At 33.0% G+C, this 26,720-nt stretch overlaps 1 protein-coding gene across 4 annotated transcripts in view; it reads left to right on the top strand.

Annotated features, from left to right (window-relative positions):
- MSRB3 (methionine sulfoxide reductase B3) overlaps positions 1–26,720 on the top strand; it is a 233,819-nt gene that overhangs the window by 90,715 nt on the left and 116,384 nt on the right. The gene's annotated exons all lie outside the window — the stretch shown is intronic.

Below are 26,720 nucleotides of genomic sequence, written 5' to 3'. Positions count from 1 at the left end.
AACTCTCAGGAGAAATTTGCTTTGGAAAGACACAGAATTGTAGAGGCACACTGTATGATAGGCAGTGTAAACAAAACCTATAAGGGCAGTATGTGGATGCAAACCAATTAAATAGCAGATTTACAGAAGTAACTTTAAATCAGCTAAATGAGAAGGATCATGCACTGAAATGAATTCTTTAAAAAATACTTAGTGAGTACCTTTGGAAGCTGCAGTTCCTCTCTCAAACTATCACTGTTTTCTATTAGTCACTAATAAAAAGAAAGTGATTGATTTAAGTTTTATTTCAATAGAGACCCATTATCAATAGAGACTATTGATGAGTAAAATGCAAAAGAACAAGCAGCTGGAAGAAAAGGCACCTCTCAGTGGTCCTTCTAAAATATTATCTATTGTCAAGTGTCTCAAGCATGTGTCCTACCTATATATATAATATTATGTAATCATATGTAATATATGTATTATGTATTCCATACAACATGTAATAATCACAATTTTAAAAAGGAAGAATTTTATAATAGTTTTAATAAAATGATGGGACTAGTGGATAAAAGATTTTTTTCCAAGGCTTGAAGCAGCTCTGCTTCATATAACATATTGCTATTCTTGCCTTTGGACTTGGAATCAGGAAGGAGTGTGTTCAAATCTTGCCTTGCAAATAATTTAATCTCTCAGCCTCAGTTTTATCGTCTTTAAATGGGGAAAATGGCATCCCTACCTTACAGGGACAATTGTAAAGATCAAGTGAGATAAAGTATTAGAAATGCTTTGCAACCTTTAGAGCACTAATACAAAATGCTTGTTATTATTGTTTCTAGAAATATGTGCTTATAAAGGCAAATTAGAAAAGAAAAAATGCTTTTTGTCCTGCATATTAGAACGAGCATCTTTTTTTTTTTTTTTAAATCTATGTAGAATAGGGATTTAAGAAATAAAAGGAACAAGGAAGAATTTGGGACATTACTTACATGCTGAAGAATCCCAGAATTAGAGTAGATTGAGAACAAATGTTTGCTGATCCAGGGAAGTTTGTTTGATTGCCCTCTTTTTGTTATTAAATGTTTCCCTAAATTTCCCTCACCAAATTTACATATGAAAAATTAAACTCCAGTGCTTCAAGGTGGTGTGGAAGTTGGATTCTCTGAGTTGTTCCAGTGGTCTACAAATTGAGCTAGAAGGGCCATGCTCAGATCCAATTAAGATACAGTCATCTATGCATTGCAACTGAAGGAGAGCTTAGGTAAAAGGTGGCTATCAATCTGCATCATCGGGGAAAGTACCAGTGTTGATGGACTCACAATAAAATATTAAAAATAAATTTCTCTATAGCACATAGCACCAGATGAAAAGTTAACAGCTTTTCTGCCGTTGTTGGGGTTGGAGGCAATGTTCTCAGAACTGAATAGATGAACTATATAGGACTATATGTCTCCCACCTATGCTATAAGTAATAGCATCCCTTTAGCTGGTCGGATACTTAATTATAAGTCTTCTAGAATGAAGTGTTGTAAGTTGAAGACTGCTTGTGCCTCTGAAGGCCTGTCAGGACGGCCAGCTTTTCATTGAGACCAAGAAATAGCCATCGGTAAGGACATTGATATCCGAATTAAGTAGTGTAGCTTCTCAAAAGTACAAGTCCACCTTAAATTTATTTATGTATTTTTATGCCTGAGTGGAGCTGATTGAGCAAATGAATATAATGGGGGAAATCTTGAGAAAGTGAATGTAATGTGGAAACCTAGTACCTAACGATGCTGGGCTACTTGTTTTGACTACAGTTAGGAAGTGGACTCATAGTACATTCCAGCTTAAAAGTCTTTAAGATTTCAGGAAAGCAAATTGGGAGTGGAATTAACAGAACTAATGAGCTTGAAAGCACAGAGTGTGGATGAAAGTTAAGAAATCCTAAAAGACACCATAAGAAAAGGGACAACAGGCTATAATGACTCCCAAGGACAAGTAAGGGGAAAAAAAAAAACAACACAAAAGAACTGGAGAAACAAAAAGCAGGCAGTACGGCTTCAAAGATCTGAAATTAAAAAGGAATCAGCAACATAAATGGCAAAGAATAAGGGAACTAAAGAAGAACATGTAGTCAGTTAAAGCTTGAGGCAAAAAGATAAGTGATGAAAATAGAATGAGTTAATGCTGAGCACTAGGATGGAAGGAAATGAGGAGTTTTACAAGTGTCAAATAGAATGCAAGTTTCCCAAGCTCATTCATAAATGAAAAAGATAAATGCACATTTCTAAATTTCCCAAACTAATGTTCTTATTCAAACTTTTATAAGGAAATCATTTGCAAATCTTATAATTATGAGACATTCAAACTTTTTTTGTAAATTTACTAGAATCTCTTTACTATAAAGATCTTTTTTAGATCTCAATCCGAAATTTCTTTAAAATGTTTGAATTTAAATTTCCTTTTTATTATGAGCATGGAACATTTAAACACATAAAGAACAAATGAAGGATTTTATGTGGTATTGTGAACATCTCGATTTGTTTTTAAGGATATTTAATAATCGTTTTTATTTTTAAGTATTTCATGAATGCTTTCTTTTTCTCCTTCGTTTCTTTGTTCATTTGTCCTTCCCTTTCCTTCCTTCTTTTCCTTCCTTCCTTCCTTCCTTCCTTCCTTCCTTCCTTCCTTCCTTCCTTCCTTCCTTCCTCCCTTCCCTTCCCTTCCCCTTCCTTCCTTCCTTCCTTCCTTCCTTCCTTCCTTCCTTCCTTCCTTCCTTCCTTCCTTTCTTCCTTCCTTTCTTCCTTCTTTCCTTTCTTCTTTTCTCCCTCCCTTCCTCTTTTCCTTCCTCCTTCCCTCCCTCCCTCCTTCCTTCTTTCTTTGTCTCCCTCCTCCCTCTCTCCTTTCCCCTCTCTCTCCCTCCCTCCCTCCCTCCCTCCTTCCTTCCTTTCTTCCTTCCTTCCTCCTTCCTTCTTTCTTTGTCTCCCTCCTCCCTCTCTCCTTTCCCCTCTCCCTCCCTCCCTCCCTCCTCCCTCCCTCCTTTCTCTTCCTCCTTCCTTTCCCTCCCTCCTCCTTCCCTCCTTTCCTTTCTTCTCCTTCGCTTCCTTCTTTCCTTCCCTTCCTCCCTCGTTCCCTCCCTCCCTTCCTTCCATTTTCTCCTTGAAACAAATAAGAGTGGCCAAACAAAACAAAGCCACATGTTGCTCATGTCTGTATCCTGTTACTTCTCTGCCAAGAAATGGGAATCATACTTTATCCTCAGTCTTTGGGAGTCATGTTTACTCATTATATTGATAAAAGTTGTTTTTCTTTATATGATTGAGTCACTACATCAGTTAGTAAAAATTTTCCTAGGTTTCAGGGATCTGTTTTTTTTTTTTTTTTAAATATCTTATGGGATGATAATATAATTGCATTCCTATACAGTAATTGTTTGACCATTCTCTAATTTATAGGCATCCACTTTGTTTCCAGTTCTTTGATGTGACAAAGAGTGCTGCTATAAATATTCTTTATTAATCAAATTAATGAAATCTTTATTAATAAAATTTACCACAAGAATTTTTGTCATCTATTTTCCATTTAATTAACCGTATTGCTTTTTACGCAAATATTTTTCAATTTTTTCATTACAAAATTGTCTATAATTCACTCTTTATTCCTTTATTATGTCTGTTGTTTCCCTCTGCCATAGATGTCAGAGATATTTCCTTCCCTATTTCCCTAATTTGTTTATGTTGGGAACTTTTATGTCTAGATGTTATATACATCTAGAACTTATTTGGGTTGTTGATGTCACATGTTTATTTAAAGTTAATTTCTTTCTGAAAACCCTCCAGATTTTGTAGCAGTTTTTTTTTTTAAATAGAAAGTCTAGATCTCAAGCTAGAGTCCTTGTATTTTCATGAAACACTTTGCCACTGAATTTAGTTGTTTTTGAATATTTTGTCTGTAATCTATTTCATTAATGAAGATTTCTTCAACCAGTAGCAAACAATTTTGATAATTACTGCTTTATAGTGTAGTTTGAAATCTAGTACTGCTAGGCATCCTTCCTTCCTATTGTTTTAAAAGCTACTGTTTGGGAATCTTGACTTTTTGTTTTTCTAGAAGAATTCTGTTATGATTTTTGTTTTTATAATTGTTTTTCTATTGTTTTGTATGATTTCACTTGCATAATTGAAATCATATTACTTTTTAATAGCTGGTGAAGGAACTGGGGAAAGGTGAAAATTAGAAATTTAAAATTTTTAAAAAGAGAAACCTATTATTTTATCTCCCCATATAATGATCTTCTATAAAGCAACTTTTTTGTAATTTGAGTGGCATGAAATTGAATTGGCAAACTAATTTAGCTAGTATTCTTATTTTTATCATATATATATATACATATACATATATATATATATATAGCTCAGTCATGAAAAATTAATCTCCAGTAAAGTCTGTTTTTATCTTTCTATGTAATGTATTGTAGTTGTATTCATATAATTCTCATCTGTCTTGATAGCTGGATTCCCAGAAATTGCATGTGTTCTTTGATTATTTTGAATTAAATTTCTTTTTTATATTTTTCCTTGCTTGATTATGTTGGTAATGATCAGAAAGGTTGATGATTTTTGTGAGTTTATTTTATGTACTTCTACTAAAATTATTTCATTGAAGTTTTTTAGTTGAATATTTAACATTGTCTGGTTAAACTATAAACTATCTCTAAAAAGAAATTATTTCTTCTTTGCCTATGCCAGTATCTTAATTTTTTTTCTTGTCTAATTGCTAATCTAGAATAATATCAAATAATAATGGTAACACTGTGCATTTTTGCTTTACCCTTGATCTTAGTGGAAAGAATTCTAGCATTTCTTCACTACAGCTAATACTAGCTCTTGATTTTAAATCATTTATATTGTATACTATGTAAAGCTTTAAGGATTCTTATGATAATTCCTACTCCCATGACAATTCAGTCTCCTAGATCTTGAGGATATCTTCCACTCAGGGCTTAGGATTATCCCTGTATATCAGGAATGTTTCTGTAATGTCATTGTCTCAGACTCCTGTTAGTGTGAATCATCTCCTGTCTATATTATTAATTGGGAATCATTTTTGTTATCCAGACTGAGATAGCTTTTACTAAGGTGGTACAAATTTCTCCTTCATTCTCTGACATACTCTCCCATCAGTATGTACTGAGTCCAGGGGAAGGAGGGTATAAGTTTAGAGATAAAAACTTCTCTGTGTGGTGGTCAAAGACTTTCATAGGCCTATTCTTTCCCTTCCTTTCTAGGTTTCTTGCAGCTTCCATATTCATCCCTCATGTGCTCTGTAATCCTTTGACACCGGCTTTCTTGTTGTTTTTCAAACAAAACCTCCATCTCCCAAATCCAGACATTTTTCCTGAGTATCCATGATGTTTGGAATGCTCTCCCTTCTAATCTTTATCTCCTGCACTCTCTAGAGTTCTTCAAGTTCCAGCTAAAATCCCACATTCTATAGAATAGAATCTTCTGCAATCCTAATTCCCAGTTTAAGCATCTTCCTTTTGGTGATTATTCCCTTGTTATGTTATACCTTGTTTATATATATATATATATATATATTTTGTATATTGTCTCTCCTATTAGATTGTGAACTTTTGAAAGTAAAGACTGTCTTTTATTTTATATATATATATATATATATATATATATATATATATATATGTTGTTTACTCACTTTCCCTATTACTTGGCTTTTAACTCTTTGCTAAAGTAAGACTATATTTTCAGGGTGGACAGTATAATATCCCAAACCTTAGGAGTTTTGTACAATTGTCTTTGGAGATCCTTCTAGGGACTTAGACTGTGAACCAGCACTGCTCCCCAGATCTGAGTATGGCAGGACCGAGTCCTGCCACAGTGCCAGCCAAGAAGCCTCTGCAACCTCCCCCTGACCAGCTGTCTGTTTCTCCCACCCCTCCACCTGGGTGCTGAGATCTCTGGAAGCCACTGTAGTAGCTGCTGTAGCCAGTGCTCCTACTGTAATATGCTTTCACCACCTTTGATTCAGAGACTCCCAAAGCCCGATCCTGGGACTACCTTCACATCCTAGTATGTCAAATCTTTCTTGCTGAGTTGTTCTTGACCTCTGTAGGTCTGGAGATTGCACTGGCCCAGGTTCAGAGGTCCCACAACCTGTTCCTGGTTTTGTGGGATTGGGCTGTCCTAAAGTCGCCTGGATGGGATGTGCTCCAGACCCATCCCCATGTAACAAACTCCTGCCAATCTTCCAAGCTGCCTTCAGCTGGAAAATTATTCCACTCTGTCTTTTTGGGGTTCTGATGCTCTAAAATTTGTTTAACGTCATAATTTAAGGATATTTGGAGAGGCCTGGGGGAGAACTTGGCTGAGTCTCTACCTTCACCATCTTGACTCCACCTCTGATTTTTCTAGGTCTTAAAAGGAAACCCTCCAACTATTTTGATTTTAATACATAAAATTTTCTGTGTAGTTCAATTAACTTTAAGTACTTAGATGAATGTCATATAGTACATACATTTTAAGTATTGTTATTGCTTCATTATCTGTGACTTCTTTAAACATAGTATAATTTTATACCTAACTCTTTGAACTATGACTGTTTTATTGTAATAATATTTAAGATCATGCGTGCCATCCTTTTTTTTTTTTCATTTCATATGAAACACAAGAAAATATATTTAAATCCATCATTTGGTTATTGCTGTTTTGAGCCAACTTTCATGAATCCATTTAGGGTTTTCTTAGCAGAGATACTAGAGTGGTTTTCATTTCTTTAACTCATTTTATAGATGAGAAAAACTGAGGCAAACAGGATTAAATGCTTAGGCTCACAGCTAGTAAATGTCTGAGGATAGATTTGAACTCAGGAAGATGAGTCTTCCTGACTTCAGGACCCATGCTCTATCTTCTGATTCAATTTGCTGCACAAATCCATCATTTTAATTTTGTATAAATCTTTCTGTCCCAAGTATTTTCTTGTAAACATCATATTGATGAGTTTTGCTTTCCAGTCCTTTTCTATACTGTACTTTTTTATGTGAGCATTTATACTATTTATATTTACAATTATGAGGGTTCATTTTTCTCCCTTAAATGAATCCTCTTATAATTTTCCCCTCTGTTTTACTCATTTATATTCTTGTTTCTAAGAAAAAATGGTGAGAAATGAAAGGGAATGGAACCAATTGTAATTATCTATTTTTAGATGGAATCCTATTTCTTTTCATTGAGTCTAGACTTAGATTACTGGTTCTTAAACTCTGTCAAAGTTAATCTCCTTTTTATAATGGACCCACATAGTTACAATATTTTTGTATGACTATTTACTCCCAATTCTACATACCTTCTGGAACCATGCTTGCCCTCCTCCCTCACCTCTTGCCTTTGTTTCTCTCTGTAACCATTTTCCCGTTAAACTGAATGTATTTCTATTTTTTTATTTTTAGAATCATTTCAATCTGTTTCTTTTTTTAAATTTTTTAATAACTTTTTATTGATAGAATGCATGCCAGGGTAATTTTTTACAGCATTATCCCTTACATTCACTTCTGTTCCGATTTTTCCCCTCCCTCCCTCTACCCCTTCCCCCAGATGGCAAGCAGTCCTTTACATGTTGAATGGTTGCAGTATATCCTAGATACAATATATGTGTACAGAACCGAACAGTTTTCTTGTTGCACAGGGAGAATTGAATTCAGAAGGTATAAATAACCCGGGAAGAAAAACAAAAATGCAAGCAGTTTATATTCATTTCCCAGTGTTCTTTCTCTGGGTGCAGCTGCTTCTGTCCATCTTTGATCAATTAAGGCTCTCTTTATCGAAGAGATCCACTTCCATCAGAATACATCCTCAAACAGTATCGTTGTTGAGGTATGTAATGATCTCCTGGTTCTGCTCATTTCACTCAGCATCAGTTCATGTAAGTCTCTCCAAGCCTCTCTGTATTCATCCTGCTGGTCATTCCTTACAGAACAATAATATTCCATAACATTCATATACCACAATTTACCCAGCCATTCTCCAATTGATGGGCATCCATTCATTTTCCAGCTTCTAGCCACTACAAACAGGGCTGCCACAAACATTTTGGCACATACAGGTCCCTTTCCTTTCTTTAGTATCTCTTTGGGGTATACGCCTGAATGTATTTCTATACAATTTTTTTTTTTTGTATTTGCAAATGTGTTCTATTATCTTTTGGCTAGTCAGAAAATATGAGATTCATGAAGGGGTAGGAAGAGAAAAGGCTTTTCCAAAATTTCATCCTCCAAAGCTATACATTAACTTTTGCTTTTGCCATATGACTAGATTATCCTATTTTCTAAACTTCTATCCTCTTGAATGATAGCTTTTGTCTTTTGCACCATGACCTGGTAAGACTATGCCCAGAGCGTTCTGCATATCAGAAGAGATTTTGATTGAGAAAAAGCACATCCAGAATACAGAAAGGACTGGCGTGACTTACATGAACTGATGCTAAGTGAAATGAGCAGAACCAGGAGATCATTATACACTTCGACAACGATATTGTATGAGGACATATTTTGATGGAAGTGGATTTCTTTGACAAAGAGACCTAACTGAGTTTCAATTGCTAAATGACAGACAAAAGCAGCTACACCCAAAGAAAGAACACTGGGAAACAAATGTGAACTATCTGCATTTTTGTTTTTCTTCCCGGGTTATTTATACCTTCTGAATCCAGTTCTCCCTATGCAACAAGAGAACTGTTCAGTTCTGCAAACATATATTGTATCTAGGATATACTGCAACATATCCAACATATAAAGGACTGCTTGCCATCTAGGGGAGGGGGTGAAGGGAGGGAGGGGAAAAAAATTGGAACAGAAACGAGTGCAAAGGATAATGTTGTAAAAAAAAAAATTACCCTGGCATGGATTCTGTCAATATAAAGTAATTATTAAATAAAAATTAAAAAAAAAAAAAGAGAAAAAGCACATCCAAAGAAAGTGAGTAAATTGAAAAGCATGCTATTTAAAGGGTGGTTAACAGAAATGAACATGTTTAATTTGGAGAAGAGACATAATATTGTGGGACATGATTGACTTATGCCTAAAGGTGTTGGAAAGATCACTGTGTAGAGAAAAGAGACTTCTTATGCTTGGACATAACTAAAAGGGCAGCATTACGATAAATGGATGGAGGTGACAGAAGAAGAGATTTTGACTGTCGACTTAGAATTTTCTAATGATTACCATTGTCTAAAACAGTGATTTCCTAAGTAGGTTGCATAAAGTTTTCTTTCACTGGAGATCTTTAAGCATAGGCCAGATATCTTCAAGGATGTCATTTGTGGTGGATTACTGCTGAGGTTTAAGTTAAACCAGATGACCTTAAAAGGCCTTTCCAAGTCTTGATTCAATCTTCTACCCTGAAGATAATTCTCTTTCAAATTCAAGAGAGCCTCTGAATACCACACATAGTCAATACCAAACATAATCCTGGAGAGTGTTGGGGGGAGTCATGTTTGACACTTCTGGTGTAGTGGATAAAGTGCTGAACAGTAGTTTTGTGATTCTAGGAAAGTCACAATCTGTCTTTTAGTTCCCTCATTTGTAAAATGAGGATAATAATAGTACCTATCTCTAAGGGTTGAGATGACCAAATAGATGTCTGCTATATTTGTAAAGCACTTCATAAATCACAAAGTGCTATATACATGTTAACTATTAATAATAGTATAGTTATTATAACAAATACGAATATCAAAATACAGGAAATCTCACACATTGGTCATTTCTATGTATGCTTCATTTTGCCCTTCTAGTTCATCATCTCTGTTTCATCATCAATTTTTGAGAATTGAATTGAATCAATTAGAATTCTTAAATCTTATACAGTTGTTTTTCTCTACATTACAAATTACTGTCACTGTTTTACATAGCAGTTCATAAAAACCTCAAGTTTCTCTGAATCTATTTCTTTGATTTCTTGTAGGTCAATAATATTACACTTAAATAGCATAATTTAAGACATTTATCATTTTAATTTTTAGTTCTTCGCTAAAACCAAAACTTACATTTTTGCATGTATAAGTAGGTCCTAACTTTCCCTCCCTTCCTCTCTCCTTCCCTCCTTTCTTCTTTCTTCCCTTCTTTTCTTTCCTCCCTTTCCTTCTCGCTCTCATTAAAAAAAAATCTATCTATCTATCTATCTATCTATCTATCTATTCTGGTAGAACTATCATTGAGTTAAAGATATGCACATTTTTGGGGGGCTGAGGGGCAAGGCAATCAGGGTTAAGTGACTTGCCCAGAGTCACACAGCTAGTAAACATCAATTGTCTTGAGCCCACATTTGAAGTCAGGTTTTCCTGATTCCAGGGCCAATGCTCTATCCACTGGGCCATTTAACTGTTCCAGGGCATGCATATTTTAATCACATTTTTTGGGTATAGTTTCATTTTGATTTTCAGAATGGTTTAATAAATTCCACCTCACCAAAAGTGTCTTAGTGTGGATGCCTATCCAACAAGTACTATTTTGGGTGGGTGGGTGGGGTCATTTCTTTATAGTCATGGATATTGAAATGAAACTTCAGAGTTTTAATTTGAATCTCATTACTACTGATTTGTAACATTTTTTCAGGTGATCATTTAATTTTATTTATAGCTTATATCTAGTTTTTTTTTTTTCCTTTTGGTAGCTATCTGCTTATATAACCTTTGACTATTTGTCTCCTGAGGAGCAGTTCTTATGTATTTTATTCTAATAGTTATATATCCTGAATTTTAGACTTTTATCAGAGAAGTTTGCTGCAGAATTTCCTCCCTTCCCTGACTATTTAGCTGGTTTTCTTCTAGTATTACCTGAATTGGTTTTGTTTGTACAAAAAGGTTTCTATTTTATGTAATCACAAATGTTCACTTTATTTCCTGTAATTTTATCCTTTCTTTGATCTGAATTTCTTCCCTTATTAATAGTCATGCCAGGTATCTTCTTTTGAAGCTTATTGCAGTACAGATTATTAAATAGTGATCTCAATTTAATTTCTGTGGGCTTTCCTTTTACCCAAAAGTTTGTATTAAATAATTAGTCTTTTACACCAGTAGCTGGTCTCCACATCTTTTCTGAACATTGTTATTATATTTGTTTATTTCTGAATCTTATGTATCTAATTTGTTCTACTAATCAATTAAAAATTTTAAAAGTAAAAAATAGTTTTACTTTGTAGTATAGTTTGAGATCTGGTATTGCCAAGTTAGTACTTCTTCTATACTTTTTTCATTATCTTTCTAGTGTTTTTTAACTTTTTTATTCTTCCAGATAATTTTGTTTTTCCCCTGTACTCTCATGTAACCTTTTAGATATTTTTATCTATTTTTCTTATATTAGCATGATCTAATTAGGAGCAATTAATAAGGATATGGAGTGGACCTGATTTCATTCCATTCAGAAATTTCTAGCTCTGTTAGAGAAAATAAAAAGTATAAAAATAAATCCAAATGATTGAAAAAAAATAAAAGTACAAAGTATCTACTATCAAAAACAATTGGCCTGGAAAGCAGGTAAAGGAGAGAGAATTTAAGATTTATCATATTCCATAAAAAACATAGCCAAAGGATCTGGTCATGAAGTCATTTTAAAATTTAAAAATAGGACCATTAGAAAGATTTCTCAACATGAAGATAGTTTCATTTAATCCAATCATTTTTTAAAATTGAAAAAGCCCAAGAATGTCATAATGAAAATCCAGAGCTTACATATTAAGGGGGGAAATATTGCTAGTAGGAAGAATATTACAGCTAACATTTACATAGAAAGAAAAGAAGTTAGCTAGGAAAGAAAGAAGAAAAGAAAAGAGGGAAAGGGAAATTATTTAAAGGTAATAAGGGAGATGGAAGATGAACTTACAGTTTCTATAGATGGGTAGGATAATATGAATAAATGAGAAAATCTGGATAGGTGAAAAAAATTATAAAACATGGAGGTGGGGGAAAAAGTATCTCATGAGTCACACTCAAATGAATCAGAAAAATTGGATTTGAATATACATACACATAAACATGCATGCATATGAAATTTCTGTTTGATCCATTCTAACTTTTGATAAGTCTTTTATTTGAGTCTCATCTTCTACTTTCTCCTCTAACTTACTCACATTTCTTTAAACTTTTTCCTCCAGATCTCATTTCTTTTTTTTAAACTCTTATTTTTTTAGATATTTGCGGGTTTTATGGTCAATTAATTTTTTTTTTTTTTGTAATTGTTTCACAGTTGCTTTCTTTTGGTAGATTTATTTTTTGGACATCTTTTATTCCATAACATTTTTTCACTGTGTTTATTGTTTACTCTGTTACATCACTAGTCTTAATTTCTGGTTCAGTTTCATACCAGCATAACATCATTCACCTTTTGCACTCTTAGATATTGTCTTCAGGCCCTATTTAGGCCTAATTTCCAGCATTATTGTTACTAGTTGGCTTCTGTCTTCCCTCCTATGTGTGTACTCAGGATATGAATGTCATCTAACTCCAGTATAGTGTGCCACATCCCCAGCAAGAATGTACTGTGGACTTCAGACCTCCCACAGAATGACCTAAATGACATGAAGAGCCCTGAGAGCTTCATATTCTTTGGAGTGTCAGTAGTCACTGTACTGGAATGCTTTATACCACATTTCCTTGTCAGGTTCCTCTCAGTGCCTGAAGACTTCTGGGAGTCTCTTTATGTAGTCTTAGGTTGAATGGAGGACCTTATAATTTGTCTTTGGATTTTTTAGTTTTATTGTATTTGTTGCTCCTTTTAGATCTTTGATGAAACATGTGCAACAGCTGGGATTCTCTGTCATCTTTCCTATAACCAATCTTTACTAGAAATCACAGATTTTTTTTTCCTTCAGGTATAAAAATGATTCTCACTTTGTTCAATCTTCTCCTATGTCCAAGGATCGGATGCATTATATATTTTTTCTGTATAGTCCTATAATTCAGATTATCATAGCTTTGACTTTTCCAGTTTAATATTATTAATGTAAACATATCTGTTAGAACTTTTATCTAGAAGACAAACATACACTGTTTTATATAATTGTGGAAGCATCCCTTTTTTCCTTTGATTTAGATTTCCTTGTTATAAATGAGTCCTCTGGTTGCCACTAAAATAAATTGGCAAGTAAATGTAGATTTTTAGAACATATAAACTAACTATATAAAGCATGAAAGTTTTATGGTGCTCAGGATGCTCAGTACATTTAATTTGAAAACCATTGTATAAATCATTGAATGGCTCTGTTGAGGTTTTTAGAATTATAACACATATAATTAAATTCAGATAGGATTAGTCTAAAATATTTTATTATATGACTATGGTTATATAAACAAAAGTAATACTAAAATCAGCCAGACTTAGATTAATTGCAGTGACCAATCTTGGTCCTGGACAACAGATGATGAAACAGGAATGTAAAGTTACCTATGCAGTCAGACATGTTCATTCTGTCAGCTGGCTTTGCTTAACAGATTTTAATTGTTACAAGAAAGGACTCATTTGGGGAGGAGGATGCAATATCAGAATTATTGGTATGAAAACCAAAAGATAGAAAGACAACTTAAATACAAAATACTTTTTAGATAGTAATTTTTATATATATTGATTTCAAGCATCAATTTGATTAAATGATTAAATTAAAATTGCCAAAAAAATTCTGTTTTGATTTGCAATAAAGACACTAAGTCTTTTATGGGATTTTTTTAGAACCATGATGATTTTTTTCATATAATTGTTCATTTGATTTTTATGTTCAACAAGAAAATGATTTACAGACCAAAAATCTGTACATGCCATCAAGGAAAAAGGAAATATTTTATAGACAGATTGGAAAGGGATTATTTGAAGACAAATCCTGTGTTTTTCATTCTATGTGATTCTAACAAAAAGAGATCACCATAGAAGTGCTAGAAGATCTGTTTCATTTTTTATCTGTTATCTGGTTATCTACAAGTTTTCTTGGAGTTTATATATTTGTGGGGAGGGGACAATTTGGAGGAGTGTTAAGATCCTCTAGCTTCTTGATAGGTGTTTTGTTATATGCTGTGTTCTTTATTTAATAAGTATTATTTATTTACTTATTCTTTGAAAAAATTAAAAAAAATTGTACATATAAGATTTCTGAATACCTCTATGTTCCTGAGAAGTGCCATATTATGCCATAGTCACATACCTATCATCATTTAAATACAAGATTTGCAAAAGGAAGTAAGGTTAGTAACTATTTAGAATCAGAAAATTCATAATACTACCCAGTTCTTGATAAAGGGCTTCCCCATAGAAAAAAATTGGAGCAAGAGAGAGATGGACATTGACTCTTGTAATCTCAGAAATCGCAGAAATGACACCTTGATTCAACATCTCAGCCCCAGGAAAACCTATATAAAAACCCTAGCTACATATGGAATTTCCCAGCAAGTAGAGATTAAAATTGCATTGAAGCCTTGCTTTCCCCTCTTCCTCATAGCTTGCATATGATAGGTGCTTAATGAATATTTTGAATTGAATTAAATGCTTAAAAGAGGAGGCTAAAAGAGGAGTAATATTTTTATTACTTGGACTAATCAGGATAACAAAGAACTTTATTACTGAGTAGCTATTTTGTAGACATTAAAATGTTTTAAAGTAAAAACTAGTCCAAATCTATTTGTAGGCATTGCTAACTTTAAACTATTTTGTGAAAAATTCATAATAAAATGAATTTATAGAATTTGAAATTAACTTTTTAAAAAAGCCAATATGTAGAAAGATTTTTATTGTATTTTAAAGAGTTAATTTTGTGATTCTTTATAGTTACCATAATAATTCAGGGATTAATTTCCTCCTATTTGTCTCTTTTTACTTCACTTTTAACAATTTTTCTCATTTGTTTTGTAAATTATGTTTCTAAAAAAATTCCCAGTTGATCTTCATTTTGATTTATTTGCCAAATCTGAGAGGTCATAAATCTCCTGATCAATGATATGAAAACAAATATTATTTGTCATCTGTATTTGCACTATAAGCAAAATAAATCCCAAAAAATCATTTCACAGGATGAACAGTAATAAGCAAATACTGATTAAAAAAAGTTGTAATCTGTTTCATACAACTAAGACAGGCAGTCTGATAAAAGTGACAAGATTAATGACCAAGAAAGATGAAAATATTTTTACTTTTTCACTTTTAATGACTATTATCTTGTGTTTATCTTGCAAATTTATGACTAGTAAAAGATTACAGGAAAAATCCATCTTGTATAATCTGCTTCAAGTGGTCTTATTATCAACTTCAGTCTCTTTGAGTCAAAAGTACATAAGGAAAAATAAAAACCTATCTTTATTAACCATACTACAGTAATGTTAATTTTTAGATAAATAGCATTAAAATGTGGCATAAAATAGTCAATAAGTATTTCCAATTCAGACATATACTTACTGTCCATTAAAAATACATTTGAAATGATCTTAGTTTATCAATTTTAGCTTTTATATTTACTTTTATAGCTAAGTAAACTTTCATCATTTGGAAAACAGCCATTTTAGAAAGGTTGATTTTAAAAAGGCCTTTTGGATATATAAAAAGTAATGGGTAAGCTATTTATTTTGTTAGTTTGATTTCTTGATTTTAGTTGTTTCTATGTTTTCTGTATTAACAGATTCAAATGAATCTGTGAATATGATTTTTTTGAAAATATTTTGTATGACTTCACATGTGCCTTCTCAGTGGGGAGGAGCAGAGATGGGAAAGGAGGAAGGGAGAGAATGTGGAACTCAAAGTTTAAAAAATGTTAAAAATTGTTTTACACATAACTGGGGAAAAATAAAATACTAAATTAATGACAAATGAATCTATGAGCTCATCAGTTTGGAAGTTTCCTCCAAAATTATGGATTACAACCTATTCATACCTGTCTGTGCTGAACCACTCTAATCTACTTATTCTCAAAAGTAATCCAATGTGCTTCCATGATTATTGATGAAATTGCAAAGGAGCTAGTGGAGCAGTTGATCAGTTTGTCCCTTGACTTGGCCATGTAGCTGATACCTTTTATTCCTATCTTAACATTCTTTCACAATTTCTTTTATTATTGTTCTTCATTGGTTTCATGCTGCAGCATTACTGAGGAGAGCATTATACCTGTGTTACATTCATTGTTTTTGTAGAGACTGGTGTTCCATGTCTCTCTCCAGTACAGCAGCATCAATAAAATGTTGATATTAAAAGAGAGGTATTTATTTTCAGGAGATGTTTGGGGTCATTAAAGAAGTTTTGCAATTTCCCAAAGCTCTCCTTTTCCTGTTCATCTTTGGACCCAACTCACTATTTCTACTGCCTATCTTAGATAGTTATGCGGATAAATTGTATAGATTATCCCTCTACATGCTGTAAGCTTCTTGGTGTGGATGATCCAGCCAAACTCCAATGACTATAAAGCTTTTCTAAGAGGTGCTGTAGTGGTCTGGAGCGTGGTGTAATCCTTCACAATATCAGATGTACATCATAACATCTGGATGACCTTACTATCCATAGAGAATCCAGCTTCAATTTTAATTCTGTCCTGAATCTCCTCCATCAGAGTAGAAAATTTCTTTGTAATCCCCCTATTTATGCCTCAACTGATATTTATCACCAAAGGATCATTAAGCACATTTATTTCTGTTGGTATATCTTTTTATAAATCTTGAATGATTCTAATAATATGGAAGAGGAGACATTTTATTTTAAAGATGCCTATGATATTGATTTTTGTTTTTTCAAATCAATTTTAAAAATTAACTGTTGGTACAACATCTTATACTAGTTATATCTTTCAGTTAATGGTAAAATGTTACAGATATAGTCCATTGTGGAGTATCAGTTGTGGAAACCTGTTTTTTCTTCTAATACTCTCAGTGAGCATGATCTTAGTTTATGTATATATGATTCCAATAAGGATTTTTTAAAAAGAGGGGACAATAGGTATATAGATTTGTTTTGTTGATATTTCTTTCATTCATTTTTTTCCTTTTTTGTATTAATAAGTTCCAGGGTGGTTTTTTTTTTTTTTTTTTTTTTTTTTAGGATTTTGGTATCTCCTCCTCCTTTAGATATTAAATATTCATTGGTCCCAACTCCATCACAATTATCTTACCTCCAGCATGAATTTTCTCCCCTCTCTGTAACTGAATTTGCTTTTTATTCATCTTATTTATGTCTGGTGACTTTGTGACTTCTTTAAAAGCATTTCACAAATTATTAGATTAGCATCAAAGTATGGTAGTCACAATGTAGTCAATGAAGAGCGCAATTCATTATGATGATTTTTACATATCTTTTCCATTTTTCTTCTATTTGTTGTCCTCCTTCCATTTTCTTCCTTAAGTGCCCTTTGTTTTAGTTGGGTATATCACCAAACTTTCAACTGGTTTTATCCTTCATTACTTCTTTCTTCTTTATGAAATAATACTGATAATAATCATCCATCATTCTTGTAAGAAAAGTTTTACAAGGCTTATATTTTATCTTTACAAGGCTATATATTTATATGATTAAATGGGTTGCTATTATATATATATGCAAATATAAATGAGATAATACTTGTAAAGCATTTAGCACAGTGTATGACACATAGTATGCTTATTCCTTCCCTCATTCTCTAAATTAAATATATGTGTGCTGTGAGGTGCTTTCTGGGTTCTTTTGATCTTATTGTGACATCAAATTTACTTTGGTAAAACTTTTGGATAAAATTATTTTAGTCAATATGATATATTTATTTCTCATTTTTTATTATCAGTTACTTGTTTAAATAATTTAGCATTATGTTGTTTCAATTGTATAGTACATCTTTTTTTTTTTTTTTTTCATTTTTTCTCCTAATTCTGCTATTCTGTCAAATCTTTGGTCTAAATATATATGTGTGTATACACACACACACACACACACACACACACACACACAAACACACACACTATAGTCATACACCCTTCAAATCAAGGGGAAAAGATTTTATTATTCAACTAAGAGAGGACTAAATGCTAAGAGGATGTAGTGAGGAAATGTAGTGAGGAAAGGGGTTTTAACACTTGACAAGGGGAAAGACAAGTTCCCTAGTGGAACTATGGGAATATGGGAATATGCCAGTGCCCAGTGGCAGACTAATCCTACTTAGGTTAGGGATTTAGTGAAGATCTATAGTATGAGTGGATACTTTATAGGGGAAATATACCCTTGGGGGTTTGACATCACAACGTTGGCTTTCTGATTGGATACAGTAAGGTTGGGATTCTGAAGACTTCAGAGGAAGGGAAGGACTGAAAGATCCATTGAAAGGCCTACTTAATTTTTAAAACTTTTTTAAAATTCGTTTTTTCTAGTTATACATGTATGTTAACTTTTTTAAAATATACATTTCTTTATGAATCATGTTGTGAGAGAAAAATCAGAACAAAGGGGAAAAAAACTACAATCAGAGGGAAAAAAACACAGGAAAAAAAGAAATGAACATAGCTTGTATTGATTTAAATTCAGTCTCCCTACTTCTTTTTTCTGGATGCATATGGTATTTTCTGTCCAAAGTCTATTGGGATTGCCTTGGATCACTGAACCACTGAGAAGAACTGAGTCTTTTTAATTGATCATCGTACATTCTTATTATTGTGTACAATGTCTTCTTGGTTCTGCTCATTTCACTCAGCAACAGTTTGTGTAAATCTTTCCAGGTCCAAAAGGCCTTCTTAAAAACAGAAGGTTCAGTTAAGGCTGAGATGATCCCATCTCTGTCCTTCCCTGCTTTCCTCAGTGCTCCTGGCTTTCTCTGTTACTGTCTACCAGGATCTCATCACCATGTTGAAGATGATGATAATATTTATAGGCCACTTTAGGATTTGCAAAGTGCTTTGCATATATTTTCTTAAGTAATCTTCACAACAACTCTGGGGGAGGTGCTATTATTCTCTCCATTTTATAGATGAGAGAACAGGCTGAGAGAGGCTGACATCACATAGGTAATATGTATTAGGCAGAATTTAAACTCAGTGCTTAATCCTACACCACCTAGCTGCCAACCATACCATAGGTTCTCTATACCTGGTGCCATCTCTATGACATCTTAAGTTCGGGGCAGTCTTCCAATCCACTCTGTATTAACAGGAAGGAGCCTCAAGATTCCTCCTCATTTTCTAGAGATTATTATTTATTCAACATTTATTTGACTATATACTATGTATGAAGCTCTGAGCCAGGATATTGAAGTAGATTGTGGTCATCATTCGCTAATGATCCAGAAAGATAGCAAGTGAGCTAATGAGAATATATTCATTTAAAAAATTATCAGGCCTATTATCAGGCATAACCAATCCCAGATTATCCTGTTTGTATAGAGTGATTGTGAGAGTGAAACTCTTTCTGAGCTTCCATTATCTGTCCCTAACCTCTGTGCATCTTTAAACAACCTTTAAGATATTGATTAGCACATCTTTAAACAGGTTTGGAGCCTGGTCTGCCAATGATTCCAGTTAGCTTCTCTTTGATCCCCGATCTGAGCTCTCTGACACTTCCTCTCCTCTTTGATCTTTTTCCTCTGAGTTCCTGCCTTTATTTCCCTGGTTTTTCTGAAAACCTCCCAACGCTGTATTTCCCCTATAAAAGATCTGCTTGACTAAGCCCACTATGAGTACCTTCTCTCTCCCTCAAAGTGCCTTCCCTTCAATGGAGCCTTTCTCCTTACTCTCCAGCTAACTCTGGTTAATCTGCTCTACAGATCTAACCTGATTGCCAATGCATATTCCCTTAATGGATTCTTCCAAATTCTTTTCCTTTGTAACTATTTGCTCTCCCAACTCTATTTCACATTTGTCATTCCTCCTGTTTATTTTACTTCTTATTTTGTTTATAAATTCTCCCAAATCTACCTTTTGATAAAGAATGGCCATAGTGAATTTGTCACATGTTTATTGCAAACTAGGTATTGCTACCCCAACCACATCAATTCTGCCTTAGAAAGGGATGCTACTGGAAATTGAGAGTATTTTGTGCAAAATGCGATGATTTTTTCTGATCTCATCTGACCTTTGTTTTCAATGGAGAGAGAATGCAGGCCCAAATGCTTTGGAACAAGGCCTTAGATGGAATGTTCTGATCCTATCCCTGACCTGAAAGTATTATGTGACCTTTGACAAAGAAGATATCCTTTGAGGAAGAATGGGATCTTTGACTCACACATGTAACCTTAGAATAGTCTGGAGGCCTCAAAAGATTTTTTTCCCCTTTGGTAGAGTATTTGGTATAGAAATCTTCTCATGTGTTTTCAACTGAGAGAAATTTTTATTAATAACCAATATCTTGGGGATATTCAGAACTATCTCCTTTTCCCTTATTCCTGATTTTAAATTCACTCTTTTGAAGAACATTACTGATAATTATATTGAATGAACTCTTCTCATCTAAGTCCAACTTCATCCAAATTTACAAGAAATTTAATCTAAAGTGGGAAAGCTCATTGTGCTCTATTCAAAAGACAGATTCTTTTATCTAGATAGCCCAAGGCTGGGGGAGTATAGAGATAGTTTCCCTGTCTAAGAGTGACATGGTATCAACTCTCAGCCCCTCATTAAATACCTACTCTTTGAAGGGTATATATAAATTATGAGCCCACTGCTCTGCTTGTCTTTGATTTAAGAGAGATGACCAAATGACCATCCTTTTATTAATAAAGTGCTAGCCTTATTAACCAAATAATTAAATAAATTATGTAGAAACCATGTTTTTCAAACCTTTTTTTTTTTTGTTTTTTATTTTTTTCTCAAACCTTTTTAATTCTCATACATTGGGCCATAATTTGAGACTTATAAACTTATGCTTTAACATACCTGATGACTGGTTATAAGGGTTTGTTTTTTGTGGGGGAGGGTATCTGAAAATTGGATGCTTCCAGGTTTTGTGTTTTCTCTCTTTGGGGAGAAATGGAGAGATATGTGCTTGTAGGGGGCATTGTTTAAATCAGTCATTTCAGTCACATCTGACTTTTTATGACCCTATCTGGCTATTTTTTTTTTTTTTTGCAAAGATACTGTGATGGAAATTTCATTGTTACTGATGAAGTAACTGAGGCAAACAGGCTTAAGTGACTTGCCTAGTGTCAAATTGCTGTTAGTTAGTGACCAAGGCCAGATTTGAATTCAGGAATGAGTCTTTTTGACTTTAGATCTGGCCTTCTTATCAACTGTGCCATCTAACTGCCCCATAGCTGGCCTTATTTATCTATGTTCTAGTATGTACTTTAACCTTATGAGCTGGGGACTTGGAACTTTTTAAGATTTTGGATCAGCTATTTATATAAGAAGGCTAAAGAAGAAGATATCATTTAGATTCATCTCTGTAAAAAGTATTTGATAATTTCCATATCGGAATTAAATGAGCAGTTTATAAAGAAGTTATTTTCAGTAATTCACATGTTGTAGGATCATAGGTTTAGAACTAGAATGGACCTTAGTTGTCATCAAATGCATTTCACTTATTTTATAAATAAGGAAATTGAAGCAAATAGAAATTAAGTGCCTTACCCAGGGTAGTCAACTATATCACTTTCCCTCACTTGGTTTATCACTTTCCCTCACTTGGTTTTGAAATAAAAATTTCATCTCAAGTCAATATGTATTTCTATCCTATTTGTTGGATTAAAATACCTTTGTTTTAAAGGAAACACACACTTTATCTAATTTATCAAAATGTATTTTTGCCAATTGTACAAAAAAAATCTTAGAAGATTATGATAGACTTTAGACTTAACAGAATATGAGGATGAATAAGACATATAATAAAAAACACCATTAAGACTGCCCTCGAGGAAAACAAAATGGAAAAGAGGAGAAATATAGAACTATAATTATGATAGAAAGTAGTATATGTAAACACATGCATAAATGAAATACTACTTGAGTTCAGAAAAGAGAGGGATAACTTTCTGGGTACAAAGATCAAGGAAAGCTACAATAATGAACATTTGAACTGGAACTTGAAGAATAGGTAGATTCGATAGCATAGATAGCAGGAGAGGAATGGGAACAAACATCAGCCAGTTGTTTATAAAGCATATTATTAATTCAACTATAAAGGATGAAGCAAATAAATTACATTGTTTCTATCATAATCCCTTTCATTCTTTTGAAGATGTAGACATTTTGTATTTAAAAAAGAAATAAAAAATTTAGGTCAATCAGTAAAAGCTGAATAATGATAAAATAAATAATACAAATCATTTAATAAATAGAGCAAAATTTACATTTTTAGGCAACTCTTCATGTCAGGACAGAATTTATCAAACTTGCATGGTAGAAAGCATGGAACTTGTAGTCCGAGGACCTGGGTACAAATATAGTTGATACTTAAGTGACTCTAGGTAAGTCAAAAGTTCTCTAGGTCTCAGTTTCTGGGTTGGAATATATGAAGTCCCTTTTAATTTTGACACTACCTGAGATCAAGGGTGTATGAAGTCAGTCTGAATGAACTCTAAAGAGTTGATAAATTTTTAGTGTGAACATTTGTATCTCAGAAATGCAAATCAGGGCTTGATTTATTATTTTGTTGATTGTCTTTGTCATTTAAGAAAGTGATGGAGAAAATGCTAATGATGTATAATAAATACTCATATTTACCAGCAGACCACAGTCTGTGATACTACTATTGTACATTAAGGTTTTAGACAAAGGTGGTAGTGATTACAATAAAAATTCCTTCCTTTTCATGTTATGTCTCATTTGAGTTATGCCATATTTATCTAACAAACATGTATTCATTACTGTTATGTGCAAAGCACTCTGTTAAATTCAGGGACACAAAAATGAATGTATGATAAAGTGCCTGTCCTAAAGAAGAAAATTCTATTCAAAATAACTTTGGACGATTTCAAACCCATAAATAAGTATAATACACAATAGAACATGATGAGAAGTTTCTGAAAGATAGCTTGGTAAGAGTATATAATCATTCTAATGTGCTGTTAAAATGTTTCTCTAATATCTTATTCAATATTTTTGCATTGATGTTTATTAGGAATAGCAATCTATAGTTTTCTTTTTCTGCTTTATCTCTGGTTTAGGTTTTTTCCTCCCCACAAAAAACATCTTGATGAAGTCCTGATTTCCTTGTTTTTGTGAATATATGTAACATTGACATTAATTCAGCATGTTACTTTCAAGGCTTTCTAACTTATCTGTAAAGAGAGTTACCCTGAATTTCAATTGATAAATGACGGACAAAAGCAGCTACACCCAAAGAAAGAACACTGGGAAACGAATGTGAACTATCTGCATTTTTGTTTTTCTTCCCGGGTTATTCATACCTTCTGAATCCAGTTCTCCCTATGCAACAAGAGAACTGTTCGGTTCTGCAAACATATATTGTATCTAGGATATACTGCAACATATCCAACATATAAAGGACTGCTTGCCATCTAGGGGAGGGGGTGGAGGGAGGGAGGGGAAAAAAATCGGAACAGAAACGAGTGCAAGGGATAATGTTGTAAAAAAATTACCCCGGCATGGATTCTGTCAATATAAAGTAATTACTAAATAAAAATTAAAAAAAAAAATAGAGTTACCAGTATTCTAAGGAAAGAAGATATCTCAAGGAAATGAGAGAAGATCAAGGAAAGCTTCATAGAGGAAGTAGAATTTGAACTGGCTCTGAATTGATAGATAAGATTTAAAAAACATAATTGCTTTTGTTATTATGAATTTGATAAAACACCAATAAATACAAACATTTCAATGTAAAGGAATTCAGATCTTTATCAAATTTTCTTCTAAGATTTTCCCCTAGTAACTAGTTCTTTTCTAATTCTAATTTGTTAATTTTGTTTGTTTGTAAAGTAACTCTTTGTTTTTCTGTAGCCAACATTATCACTTTCATTTCCTCTTATCCTCTCAATCTCTTGTTTGGGTAAAAGCTCTTTCTCTAACCATAATTATGAAAGTTGTCTCCTTACTCTGCTTTTCTAATTTGTTCATAATGTTATACTGAATAATTTTCCTATTTTTCACTAGTATCAAATAGTTTTGGTTACCTTTTTGTACTGTAATGTGAGATCTCATGCAGTTAGGCCTCTGCACATTTTTTTATTATTTCCTTGGAGATTTTACATCTTTTTCCACCTCCCGATGAATTCTATTTTAACAATGATATGATAGTATGAGGTTTCATTGTTCTATCATAGAAGAGTCAAACACATGGCCATTGGGCCACATGTACCCCATAATTCTCTTGAGCATGGCCCAAGCCAGATTAAAACGTAACTGGTAAATGTTTAACAAAATAAATAAAAATACAATAAAACATAGATAATATTACTTTGCGGTTTTCTAAGTTAATATGTAGCTCACAGCAATTCCTTTATGTGGCTTAGTAGACCCCATTTTTATTTGAGTTTGGCCCCAACATTTTTACATTATAGATAGTAATAGTTCTTGGTTTTAGACAGACACTATTTACACATTAAGGGATGATACTTTTATTCCTATGCTTTTTAATGTTTTTTAAAAATATAAATAACTGTCAAAACTTACTCTGCTTAGCACTATTGTTAACATCATATGACTTTTTATTTTGTTATTCATATAGTTTATTATGTCTATAAATACTTTCCTTAATACTGAACCATTCTTACATTCATGTTATAAATCCAGCTTGATAAGAGGATATTATCATTCTAATGTGTTGTTAAAACTTTTCTCTAATATCTTATTCAATATTTTTGCATTGATATTCCTTAGGGATAACCATCTATAGTTTTCTTTTTCTGCTTTGTCTCCTCTGGTTTAGGTTTATTTTTTTCCCAGAAATAGTTTGATGAGATCTTTATTTTCTTGTTTCTATGAATATATGTAACACTGACATTAATTTGACATGTTACTTTCAAGGATTTCTGACTTACCTATGTTTCCTTTGATTTTCTTTTCCCTCCTGCACTCTAAAGATGATTCAATAGCCCTCTTTTCTGTTTTCTAAATACTTTGGCCTGTTGATTCTTAAATTATTTTGCTCGATTCTTTTCTAAATCATTTGTTTTTGAATATGGTTGCCTTATGTTTTCTTCTTCTTTTTTTAATCTTTTGACTTTGTTTTAACATTTCTTTTAGTCTAATGGAGTTATTGAGATCTATTTGCTTCATCTTGTATTTTAGAGAAAGCACTTGGGAAACAATTTTTATCTTTTTCAGGCTGCTTATTCTCCTTTCAATGTTTTCCTTCCCAATTCTCACTTCATTTCTAATTGATTTTTAAAAAATCTTTTACTTTTTTAGCCACTTTTGTTTTTATTATGACCAAGCCAATTTTTACTCTCTGGCTTTAATTGTAGTTCTTGTAAGGATTCTCTCTTTTTTACTTTTTGGGCTTTCTTAATAATATTCCTTTATTTTGGGGGTGTTTTTTTTCTTTTGCTGTCATTGCCTATTTTTAAATCTTAATTCTTGGTTTGGTATTTTGCTCTCAGGACAAACCACTCTGGATTTTTAAAATAGATTAGATATGTATAGTTTTGTTCTTTCCTCTTTTGGATCTGCATGATGTTGCTGTTGTTGCTAATGTAGAGATGATAAATGATACAAGGTTCCTTGAATTTTTTTTAATGAAATGGTAAATAGTCCTGTTAGATTGAAGCATAGACTATGTGAAGAAGAATAATAGGAGAGATCATACTGGGAAAGTACACTGGTACAAGATTGTACAGACTTTTGAAATTTGGACTCCAACTAATAAGGAGTCACTGAAAAAAATTGACAAATAGTTTAATAGTATTATGACCTAACCTGTACATTAGGAAGATGCAGCAATCAGATGGATTGAAGTTAGTAGAATGACAAATCTGAGGGTACAGAATCACTTGCTACAGATGCAGTGACCAGTGATACAAGATCAACTAGAAGCAGCTAGGAAGATGTATTATTCATTTTTTTATTTCCTCTCCCTAAACTTCAGAGTACTTTTGCCTTACTCTGGATTGATATCATAACTCTCTTCCTCCAACCTGAAGTGTTACTTGGCAGATCACTGATATGAAAGGTTTTTAAGTCACTTTGAAGACCTTCCTTTCTGTTTCCCTGGGATGATTAATGGTAAAAAGAATGATTTTTGGAGTAGAAACCTGTGTCTCACTCAGGAATTACTAGGTATAGGGGCAAAGTGTGTTTTATAATGACACTGGGTTGTCCTTCTTGATAGCTCTTCTGTTCTGCAAGAGGGAAAAGATGGATGATATCATTAACTCTGGAGGAGACCCTTTAGAAACGTTTGTTACCTGTAGTACTAAAGTGAATTGTTACTGTGACTTACTTATGACTTTACCTACAAAAAACTTTGCTATGAGAACTAATACGTAAATGGGAATGCTTTTGAAATAGAGTGGAGAAAATAGTTTTTATAGAATTCAAAGCAAAAGAAACTACGGCAAAGCAAGAGAAAGCCTGCTTATATTAGACAAGTAGTTTAAGCCACAGATCAGATGATGATTTTGGTGGTTTGGCTTTTTCTTTTATATCTGATCCCAGTAGCTAAATTGTTTGTGATTCTCCACTAAGCAAGTCCTTCCAAGTTTTGTCTCCTGGGGCAAGACCTTAATGCCCTTTTCTAGTTTTGGCTCAGTTCCCTAACATGATTCTTCCAGTCAAGCTTATCTCCTTACTAACTTCCACACATGCCATTTTCATTCTCATTTTCATTGTTTTACTCATGAAATGAGATAATCTTTGTAAAAGCATTCCATAAACTGTAA

This window comes from Antechinus flavipes, chromosome 5 (genome assembly GCF_016432865.1).
Source record: "Antechinus flavipes isolate AdamAnt ecotype Samford, QLD, Australia chromosome 5, AdamAnt_v2, whole genome shotgun sequence".
Classification (NCBI taxonomy): Eukaryota; Metazoa; Chordata; class Mammalia; order Dasyuromorphia; family Dasyuridae; genus Antechinus; species Antechinus flavipes.
Note: the sequence above shows the minus strand (reverse complement) of the source record. Positions and strands in the feature narration are given on the sequence as shown.